The following is an 11,375-nucleotide window of genomic DNA, read 5'->3' as shown; positions in this document are numbered from 1 at the left end:
ATGGAAGCAACCTAAATGTCCATCAACAGAGGAATGGATAAAGAAGATGTGGTACATATATATAATGGAATATTACTCAACATGAAAAAGAATAAAATAATGCCATTTGCAGCAACATGGATAGACCTAGAGATTACCATACTAAGTGAAGTCAAAGACAAATATCATATGATATCACTTATATGTGGAATCTAAAAAAAGATACAAATGAACTTATTTACAAAACAGAAATAGACTCACAGATATAGAAAACAAACTTACGGGTTACCAAAGGGGAAACAAATATGTGGGGGAGGGATAAATTAGGAGTTTGGAATTAGCAGATATGTGCTACTATATATAAAATAGATAAACAACAAGATTCTACTGCATAGCACAGGGAACTATATTCAGTATCTTTAAATATACTATAATGGAAAAGAATCTGAAAAGAATGTGTATATATATATATAACTGAATCTGCTGTACACCAGAAATAACACAATACTGTAAATTAACTATACTTCAATTAAAAAAATAAACATACATTTAAATACTGAAATTAAGACAAATCAATATGGAAATGATGGATTAAAATAGAATGCAAATGTTATAAACCCTGACAAAGTGAAAAATAATATGAGCAAAAAATTAGGAAGTACAGGAAGGAGGTAGAAGGAAGTGAAAGTGTGCAGATCTATCTTTCATAGCAGGGAACTCAGTACTGACCAATATTGAAGCATTTAGTTTGAAAAAGTTACTCTGTCCCATTAGTGATTTTTATAATTGTGTTTAACCTTTGAGAAACCCTTTACAAGTCAATTTCTCTTGCAGTGAAGAAACATGCATCTGAGTATTTCCTTCATTTACTTCTTTTGTTAAATTCAAGTAAGACTAAATTCAACGCTGTACTTTAAAAACAGCCTGTGCGAATTGAGCCTATTCCTGTTACACTCTATCTATGTAGCTCCCTATCCATCCTTCTATCTGTATTTATCTATTTAATAATGGTGTTCACCAACTGTGGATATTTGTGGTATTTCTGTGATATTAAAATTGGGATGATATGAGCTTTTATTTCTTGAAGCTTTTATAAAGTTTTTAATTATTTTCATAAAAATGACAAAGTTAGGGCTTCCCTGGTGGTGCAGTGGTTGAGAGTCCACCTGCCGATGCAGGGGACACGGGTTCGTGCCCCGGTCCAGGAAGATGCTGCCAAGCGGCTGGGCCTGTGAGCCATGGCTGCTGAACCTGCGCGTCCGGAGTCTGCGCTCCACAACGGGAGAGGCCACAACAGTGAGAGGCCGAAGTAACGCCAAAAAAAAAAAAAAAAAAAAAGACAAAGTTATAAAAGGAGTTTACAAGAAGTTCCTTGAGCTGTCCCAGTGGAAAGGGGGCATTTGCAAAGGGAATACTGAAATGGCATTATGCTGTAAGATGTGATCTATCTAAGCTGGTGGTTCTCAATGGCTACACAGTATAACCACTGAGGAGCTGCTTTTTTTTTTTTTTTTTTTTTTTTTTTTTTTTTTTTTTTTGCGGTACGCGGGCCTCTCACTGCTGTGGCCTCTCCCGTTGTGGAGCACAGGCTCCGGACGCACAGGCCCAGTGGGCATGGCTCACAGGCCTAGCCGCTCCGTGGCATGTGGGATCTTCCCGGACCGGGGCATGAACCCGTGTCCCCTGCATCGGCAGGTGGACTCTCAACCACTGCGCCACCAGGGAAGCCCTGAGGAGCTTTTTAAAAACATCAGTGTCCAGACTTCCGCCCACACCCATTAAATAAAAATCTCTGGGATGGGGCCTGGAAATTGATATCTTTAAAATGTTGCCCGGGTGATCCTGATATGCAACTCTGGTTGAGAACCACTTGTCTCAACAGGCTGTATAGACACATTCCTAAGATGCAATTTGTGTTGCTGGAAGGTCTAGGGCACTCATTCCATCTTATGCCTCCTCTGTCCCATGGGAATATCCACTGGACCTGTTTGTTACTCAAGAAGGGGAGAATGAATAATCTGGGTAGGTTACTTGGCCACAGTCTAGGTTCCCTTGTAGTCATAAGATGCCTGACAGCAGGAACTAAGACAACATGCTTTCTTGCTGTCTTTTTCACATCCAGAAGGAGAGAGAGACTGGATCCTGCTCCCCCCTTCCCAGATGCTCTGAGTTGGCATCTTCGTGTCTCACTGGCTCAAAATGGATAACCCACCCATTCCAGAAACAGTTCCTATTAAGTGAGATGGAATTATTGTGATTGGATCACCAATGCTTCCTAAACATTATTGTGTAGAGAAACTGCCTGGGAATCTTGTTAAAGTGCAGATTTGATTCATTAAGTCTGGAGTGGGGCCGAGATTCTGCATTTCTAATGAGCTCCCAGGTGATTAAAGTGGCTGTCAGGCCTCAATGTCAATGACATTTACAATGTCCACCTTAAATATCAAGCACACCTGATATTTATAGTAGCTGAGGCACTTGTTCTTTCCTTGCAGGTAAATCTACAAGAGAAGCCAATTATAATCATAAGGTGCTTAATGAGCAAGGCCAGATTGCAAAGCATACTGAAGGCACAGAAGCAAGAAACTGCTCACCATGCACAGGGAATCAGGAGCTGGAGATAGGCAGTCAAATCACTAAAGGGCTGGGCTTTGATCTGTGTTCTGCAGAGCACAAAACCTCTAACAGATTTACCATGGAAAAAAGTCTTATACAGTCAAATTTGTCTGGGAAATGTTGCATACCATGTCCCTCACTTGGATATTTGCAAAGCATATTTTGATTTTAAGGGTGCTAAGCAGTCTGGTAGTAAAGAAGCCTTTTGTTAAACAGCAATAATACCTCATAGACAGGACGGGCTGTATATAATTTGTGGAGCCCAGTACAAAATGAAAACGAGGGCCCTCTCTTTTCCAAAAACTAAGACTTTCTAGATGGCAACAACGAAGCATTAAACAAATTGAGGAACGCTTCTTTCTAAAGCTTGAGGCTTTGTGGGACTGCACAGGTCACATGCTAGTGAAGCACCCTGCTTATGAGTATATTAAATGGGACAACGAAAAAGCTATAGTGCTTGCATACTATAAGCACTAAATAAATAATAACTATGGTATACGCATGGCTTTTAGTTAGAACTCTTGGTTGTGACAGAAACTCTCTTTATCTAGCTGAAGCAAAAAAGCAGATTTCATTATCTGAATCGAGGCATTTGTTTCAGAACCCGAGAGGCCGCCAACAAGGTCCAGGAGCAAAGGGAAAGAGAAACGTCAGAACTCCCCTCTTCTCTCTCAACTCCACTCGTCTCCATGGGTTTCCTATCCACACGGTAGGACCAATCAGCCCAGAGATCCCAGGTTTAAGAGACTTCTTAGGGAGAGATTAGGGTCTCTTAGTCCCAGTTCCGAATTCTCAGGGGGGGCCTCTGATGGGTTCACCTCTTTTTACCCAGACTAAGCAACTGTACATAAACTCTTTTGCTGTTATCAGCTCAACGGCGGGAAAGGAGAAAGCAGGCAAAATATTTACATCCCAGTGTCTCCTATGCTTACTTGATTATAGGACATTTTTTTACAGGGACATCTATTAGCATTGAACAGAACACACTTGGGCGTAGGAGAACCACCTGAGTTTCCTTTGTGTTTACCGGGCCAAGCACGGGGGGGGGGGGGGGGGGAAGGGGGGCAGTAATCTGCTGAGCCGGCTCCACCTGCCCATGCAGTAAAAACTAGGAGAATGACAGTCCACTTAAAGGGTTCACTCTTCCACCCAAGTTGTGTCTCCACCGTCTTGCTTCGGGGAGTGGGTAAGGGTGAAACCTAAAGGCCTGGATTACTGTCCGGCTCTTGTGGGTGCCAGCACCACGAAAGCGAAGTGCGAGGAGTACACCGAGGTCGGGGGCGCTGATACCCGCACAGGCAGCTGGGGGAGAACAATGAGCTACGGGGCAGGAAGCCGAGGGTAAGCGAGTTCTGAAGACTAGGCCCCACGCGGGAAGACAGAGACGTAAGCTGACTTCGGAAACACCACGCCTGCGCCTCCAGACCCCGAAGCGCGCTCCCGAGCCCGGCGAGAACTCCCGCCTGGCGCCCCAGCCGAGCGCAGAACCGGCAGCTAGCCCGAAAGGTGAGGGCGGGGGAGCACACGCGGGAGGGAAGGCTGAAACGCGCGAGCGCAGAAGGCGTGCGCACGCGCAGAACTCCCGCCGGCCGGCGCCCGGAGCGCGGGAGAAGCGTCGGAAGCCACTGAGAGGAGCGGCACCTCGGTGAGTGCTCCCCTCCCTTATTTCCCGGAGTGCCTTGCGCGCGCCCGGTGGCCTGGGGGGAGGGGAGGGGAGGCGGCGGTGGCAGCCATGTTGTTGTGAGTCTCTGTGTCTCACCCTCGGTACTTCGGTGGTTCGGAGGAGGAGGGGGAGGAGAAGGAGGAGGTGGGGTGGGGGGGAGGGAGGTAGGTGGAGAAAGAAGATATTGCCACCACCGGAGGCGGAGGAGGGGAGGACGGCCAAGAGCGACGCCGCCGTGTGCCCAACGGTCGGTGTCCCCGGCTGAGGCAGCGCGGCCGCAGCAGCCCCGTAAGTCAGTCGCGCTTGCACCCTCTCCCCGTGCTCTGGCGCCGTGGGGTTGGCTCCCCGGGCTTTGTGTGGCGGCCTTGGCGGGGGCCGCCTGCCGGAGGGAGGGTGGATGGGGCCTGCGGGGTGCCCGGGACGGCTGCGGCCTTGGGCCCGCTCGCACAATGCCGGGGGAGGGGTGCCGGAAGGGGGTGTGGGCCCGGCGGGGGGTGCTCTCGGCTTTCCCGCTTCCTTTCCTCGCCGCGCCTCAGCCTCGCGGCGCTGGGTGGCCCACCCGGCTCTTCCTTTGGTTTCGGCGCGCTCGGGGTTAGAGACCGAGCTGTCCGCCCGCTCGCCCAGCCCTTGGGCCGGGAATGGGGGGGAGAGGCCGGGTGGATCCCGAGAAGCGTGCGAGTTGGAAGTGGGCGAAGAGGAAGGCGTGGGCTTATGAAAACAAGTGTGGGAATTCTCGAGGGCCCGAGTGTGTGCAGGAAAAGCTTCCGGTAGACAGGTGTGGGTTTGAAAGAAAAGGCGACTTGGGTTCGGTGTGTTAGGAATGTTGTGTTTTTGTTATCGGAACAGATTTCGATACTTAGGGAAATGTGTACATTAAAACCAAAGAAGAGATTAGGGACTTAAAACATTTTAGCAGTCGTTTTGTATCTGAACTGGGCCAAATTTGGGGAAGACAAATTGTTAAAAGTTGTATGCCCAAACACGCGTGTAAAAGTTACTGTTACTTCTGAGAACATAGCTAGGGGAAACCCGATTTTTCTTAGTTTTTCATTGTAACACATATTTAAACATTTGGGTAGGATGGGAATTGCGGACGTATTAGGTGTAATAAGACAGTCGTGTTAAAATCTGGATTTTAGTACTTTGTGAGATTTTAACTTAAGAAAACTGGTGACAGATTTTTTGGGGTGAAGTTTTTTGAGGAAAGCTTTATTAGATAAAGGCTTTTAAATGCTTGAGAGAAATGTAATACTTGTAAAGGTATTGTATACCAAGAAAATTTTAATAAAGGGTGTTACCTAAGGATTTTAAAAGCTTGTTTACTGCTTGGATTCATGTTTAATAGGTGACTCTTCACCATGTGACCTGGAGCATTGGAGGATGATTTAAGGATTTCTGGCTAGGAATCCGGTTAAAAACACAAAGATAAATAGTTTTAATTGGATACGTTTCTGTTCTTAGTTTTTTAATATCCTTTTAAAAAATGATTTGCTTTATCTGCACAGTCCTAAATAGTTGCTGGCATTTCCCTTATTTCAAGAATGTCTTTAAAAGTCCAATTTTTGGTGAAATTCAGTTATTTTAGAATTGTCTTTCGGTGTCCTTGAGGGCGGTTTTTGTATGAAGTAAGCTGTATTTTTTAAAAAATTAAAGTTATATTTCAGAATCCTGGTGTTTTTTTTTTAACATCTTTATTGGAGTATAATTGCTTTACAATGTTGTGTTACTTTCTGCTGTATAACAAAGTGAATCAGCTATACATACACATATACATATATCGCCATATCTCCTCCCTCTTGCGTCTCCCTCCCACCCTCCCTATCCCTCCCCTCTAGGTGGTCACAAAGCACCGAGCTGATCTCCCTGTGCTATGCGGCTGCTTCCCACTAGCTAGCTATTTCACATTTGGTAGTGTATATATGTCCATGCCACGCTCTCACTTCTAAAGTTCAGTTTTTTGTAAAGTTCATTTTTGTTATTTGCACAGGTCTCTTATCTTCGAGTCAGATTTGCGATTAACAAGCTTAAACATCTTCAAACAGTTTAAACTGTTTAATTTTAACACATGGTTTTCTTAATTTGAGTCTAAAGTTCTTTGATGTTTTGATATTAGTAAGATTTCAGCTTTTTTAAAAGTAAGTTAATTACTGCCGTATTAAAGTTGGTGTTACAAGGTTGTCACTTTAAATAGGCCAGTTTTTCTTAGGCATTACAAGTATGTAAACCAAATAATGCAGTCTTAACACAGATACGAATATGAGGATTTTGTTTCTTAAACCTTCCATACTTGTCTATAAACATTTCTGGTGTTGAAAGATAATTTATTTTCTTGTGCAGGTACTTATCCTATTTACAGAAGTAATTATCAGAGATTTGGGCCAGGTGTGACATCCAAAACCAATCTTCTCAGTGACCAGATGGTCCCCTTTTTATAGATACTGATAGGATCTTCATAATTTTAAGTGGAGGTTGGTTCTGTCTCCTGGACTCAAGTTCTTTGTAGTTTCTAATTTAACAACCTTTGAATTCGTTGCGTTTCTAAGATAGGAAAATATTCCGTATTTTCTCATGTTTTTAAGACTTGTGGATACATATTTTAGATATCTGAATGTTTGTACCACATATGGCTTCGTCTAGCTTGCATTCACAGTTTAAGGCCATTTTTACTGACAGGTGTGATTAAGATAATAATTGTACTTATAATAGTGTAAATTGGTTTGTGACATATTAGATTTTTTGCTGTTCTTAAGAAAGCATAGAAATAGTCTGACTTGCTCCTATTGTCCCACCTTCTCACTCTTCCCTTTGATGAGTTTGTAAGAAGGAACTGATCAAGTACGCTCAGCCCCTTTCCTCTTTCTCTTTGGGAGCCTGCCCCCTGCAGAAAGCACTTTGCTTTTTCTGGAGGCCACCAGGGATAGACACTGTCCCTTTCTGGAGGAGAACCATGGTTGTCCGGTGCTACCTGTGACTGCGTTAGGATAATTGTGGGGTGTGGTGTTAGGAAGCCCTCTTCCTCTAGGTTTAGATTATGCTTTCCAGTGTAGCTTTTCAGTAATAAAGGAGCTATTTAGATTACCATCAGCCTAACTCCTAATGTCTCTCACTCCTGAATTCTGATGTGGTGGGAAAAAGGTTTCTTCAAACACTATCATTTAGAAGCTAACGTTTAAATAGTGATTTTTATATTTAGCAATATAGATAGAAGACATTTTTTAAGTTGCTTTTGCAGTGGAAAAGTGAATTTACAGAGAAATATTATTTTCATGCTTTTCCAGTGATACATTGTATAGAATTATTGTATAGGTAGGTGCATGGCATATGCTTTTTCTTCTCAGATTTTCATGTAGCAGTATGCTTAGAGACATAAGCTTAGTAATATTTTTTCCCTAGTGACTTTTCCTTTCAGTAACTCAAAAGATCCAGCTTATTTATAAATGAGAAATTAAAGCTTGCCTAATTGAACACAAGTGTCAGCTTCCAAAGTGTCTTTTTTTTTTTGGCCATGCCGCGAGGTGTGCGGGGTCTTAGTTCCCCAACCAGGGATTGAATCCCGGCCCACAGCAGTGAAAGCGCTCAGTCCTAACCACTGGACTGCCAGGGAATTCCCACAGAGGGTCATTTTAATTCTTATTGAAATTGCAGAAGGTTTTGTTTCATTGACTTTTTAAATTTATTTTATTTTATCGTATTTATTTATTTATTTTTGGCTGCATTGGGTCTTCGTTGCTGTGCACAGGCTTTCTCTAGTTGCAGCGAGTGGGGGCTACTCTTCGTTGTGGTGCACATGCTTCTCATTGCAGTGGCTTCTCTTGTTGCGGAGCACGGGCTCTAGGCACGTAGTTGTGGCACACGGGCTTTAGAGCGCAGGCTCAGTAATTGTGGCGCAGGGCCTTAGTTGCTCCACGGCATGTGGGATCTTCCCAGACCAGGGATCGAACCCGTGTCCCTTGCATTGGCAGGCGGATTCTTAACCACTGCACCACCAGGGAAGTCCCTCATTGATTTTTCTTAAAATGAAAAGTTGTATTTGGCCCTTGCCTGACTCATTTTTCTAAAGTGCATTAAAGAATTAAAAAGGGATAAGAACCTGCTGTATAAATAAATAAATAAAATTCAAAAATTCAAAAAAAAGAAGTTAAAAGGGATGGTTATTCAAGCATGTTGGCAAAAAGATAGTTTCTTTAGTATATACCACCTCTGCAAATATAGCTTCTGTAATCCCATCCATTTTCAGTTTACATATCACAGATTTTCACTTCTTATTCTCTTATGGAGCGAGAAAAGATTATAGAGTACTAGAAAACATCTAGATTGTGTACACCTTATATATATATTCCAGAATTTCACTGTAGCTACCAAATACAAAAAGGGGGAAGAAGTGTGAAGGGAGAAGGGGTAGTTAGGGTGTCAGAATACTTTGACTGCAAATGGTACAGCAAAAGAAGGCAGCCATTTTCACCTCCCTAGGGTGATATGTATATTTGGGCCATAAAAATCTCCAAAAATCTGCTTCCTGGAAGGGATTTGGTGAAATTGACTGTAAAGTGACATTACAAAACCACGTATTCGATACCTGCCTAGGAAAATAAAACCGCCAGAATACATAAAAAATAGTTTGGGGGGGGGGTTTAACTTTTTTCTTTTTTTCCTTTAGTCCCCCAGAAAAAAAGTTTGTAGAGAGACTAGTTTTAGAGAAATCTTTGTGGTTTCAGTTTTACTGGACATTTTATGTCAAGAGTAGCAAGTTCTAGATCTCAAGGTGGTAATCTCTGATTTTAGGCACTGTTTCTGAAAGAGATCAGCAGGAGATAGTCTTCACTAATGTATAAGATGGTTTTATTCATTCTCACGTTAAAAAAAGGTAAATAAATGGCAGAGGCAGGCTGACTCTAAGTACAGGTCTTTTGCTAAGCAGTCAAATGAGGCACATTGTTGGTAGAGAAAAATATGGACTATGGTATGACTTTGTTACATACCAACAAAGAATTGTATACAGGAAGGAGCTACTTGTGTCTTCCATTTTGGTGACCAGGTCATTTATTTAACATCCATGTAGTATTAGCACTTTTAGCATGATTTAATGCAAAACGTTGTACTTTATGTGGCAAAACCTGAGTCATTTGAAACCAATTTAACACAAACAGAATTAAGATTTGGAGTTTAGAGAAGGTGATAGCTCCAGGTTTTGCCTACAGATGTTTTCTTAGACCACCTTGCAGTTGAAATATAATTGATTGCTTTTCATCCAAAGGTGCCTTCATTTAATCTCTAAATTATTTGGCTCCTACACTGGCAAGAATAGGAGTATTCAAGGATCTTGCCAAAGATAAATTGTTAATTTTTATGGTAAGTCTGGTTGAGAAGATACTTATGGAGTATTACCTGACTTTCAGCCCATTTGTTACTCTGGGTATTCTAAGTTGTATCATTTCATCAAGCTAGACTACCAGAAACTTGCATTCATTTTTTGAGGTTTGCAGGCCTATCATGTGCCAGATTGTCCTTAGATGTTAGTGGTACAGTGATCCCTGTTCTTATAGTTTTACTGTAACTATAAGCTTATGTTTACAGTGGAGAGGAAGATGATTAAACTCATGTTTACACAGTGCAGTACACTAAGTGCCACTGGAGGTGGTGTTGCAAAAGTGCTCTGGACTCACCTAGACACTGCAGGGGGTCAGGAAAAGCTTTCCAGAAGAGGTAAAGTTGACTATAAAAAGACTTAGAAAAGTTAATTTAGTCAAGAGATGGGTGAAGTAGTAGCATTTAGCCAGAGGGTTTAGTATGTGTAGTGACCCAGATGGGGAGAATGGCAGAGCTTAAAGTGGAGGTGAGGAGGAGAATTGAAAAGATTTGATTGGAGATACAGGTAGCAGCACACTAGATTAAAGGGCCTTTTTTTTTTTTAATGTATTTATTTATTTGGTTGCGTTGGGTCTTCGTTGCTGTGCACCGGCTTTCTCTAGTTGCTGTGAGCAGGGGCTACTCTTCATTGCGGTGTGTGGGCTTCTCACTGTCGTGGCTTCTCTTGTTGAGGAGCACGGGCTCTCGGCACGAGGACTTCAGTAGTTGTGGCACGTGGGCTCAGTAGTTTTGGTGCACCGGCTTAGTTGCTTCGCGGCATGTGGGATCTTCCCAGACCAGGGATCAAACCCGTGTCCTCTGCATTGGTAGGCGGATTCTTAACCACTGCGCCACCAGGGAAATCCAGGGCCTTTTTTAATTTGAATAATTCTGAAGAAGACTTTGGAGATCCAAGATTACATCTTGGGAAGATTCAGACTATATTTTCCAGCAACCCTTAACATAATTACTGTGAATCGCTTTCCCTGGATTGTGTTAGAGGAGTTAGACACATGACTTTCCTTCAGGGATTGACTCTAAAAAAATGAGATTCTGAAACCTTGCATCTGTGAAGAGAGTTGTTGAGCATATTTTCTATGTGTTCTCTGTTTCTATGTGAACTCTGTGTTCTCTATAATACCCCATATAAGAAATTTCTTTTAAAGCTTAGTGTTAGAAATAAGGATGTCTCCAAGGAATTGGATAATGAAAATTTTTTGTAATGTGCTGTGTCACCCCCCATCTTTGTGTCTTTCAGAAGTTAAAGTTCTTACTGTTTTTGTAATTTAGTATTTGCTTAGTTATTTTCCTAAGATTAGTTTTTGTTTTATTGTGTACATTTCCTATGAGTTACTTGGTGTGCCTTCTTCCAAAAATTTTTATTTAAATGAATATAGAGTAAATTTCATTTAGATTATACTCAAGACTATTTCTACCACAGACACTTTTTATGGCATATAACTTAGTACTCCCTGAAACTGACATAGATTTGTTTTCTCTTTTCAGACACTGCAGTCTAGGTGTTTGGTTTTTGGTTGTTTTCTAAGCAACAACTTAGAATTTTTTTTTTTTTAAACTTTTATGTCTTTAGGAAATTGGTTTGGTCATATCACTTTAAAGTCATTGGGAAACAGATCACCAATTCAAGGCTTGTTCTTGAATATTTGAGGAACTTTTTAAAAAATCACAATTCATATTCATCACCTAAAAAATTTCCTCATATTTGTTTAATTCAAAGATTTGTACAGCTAATATTTTTCTTAGACTATTA

At 42.0% G+C, this 11,375-nt stretch overlaps 1 protein-coding gene across 4 annotated transcripts in view; it reads left to right on the top strand.

Moving 5' to 3' along the window:
- Nucleotides 1-4,434: 4,434 nt before the first annotated feature.
- Nucleotides 4,435-11,375, top strand: part of PUM2 (pumilio RNA binding family member 2) — a 92,417-nt gene continuing 85,476 nt past the window's right edge. For all 4 annotated transcript variants that reach the window (XM_082851828.1, XM_082851836.1, XM_082851832.1 and 1 more), the window contains exon 1: nucleotides 4,435-4,546. The gene's annotated coding sequence lies outside the window, so the exon portion shown is untranslated. The remainder of the gene's footprint in view (nucleotides 4,547-11,375) is intronic.

This window comes from Leucopleurus acutus (assembly GCF_964270905.1).
Source record: "Leucopleurus acutus genome assembly, chromosome: 12".
Taxonomy (NCBI): domain Eukaryota; kingdom Metazoa; phylum Chordata; class Mammalia; order Artiodactyla; family Delphinidae; genus Leucopleurus; species Leucopleurus acutus.
This window is presented reverse-complemented; position numbering and strand designations above follow the sequence as displayed.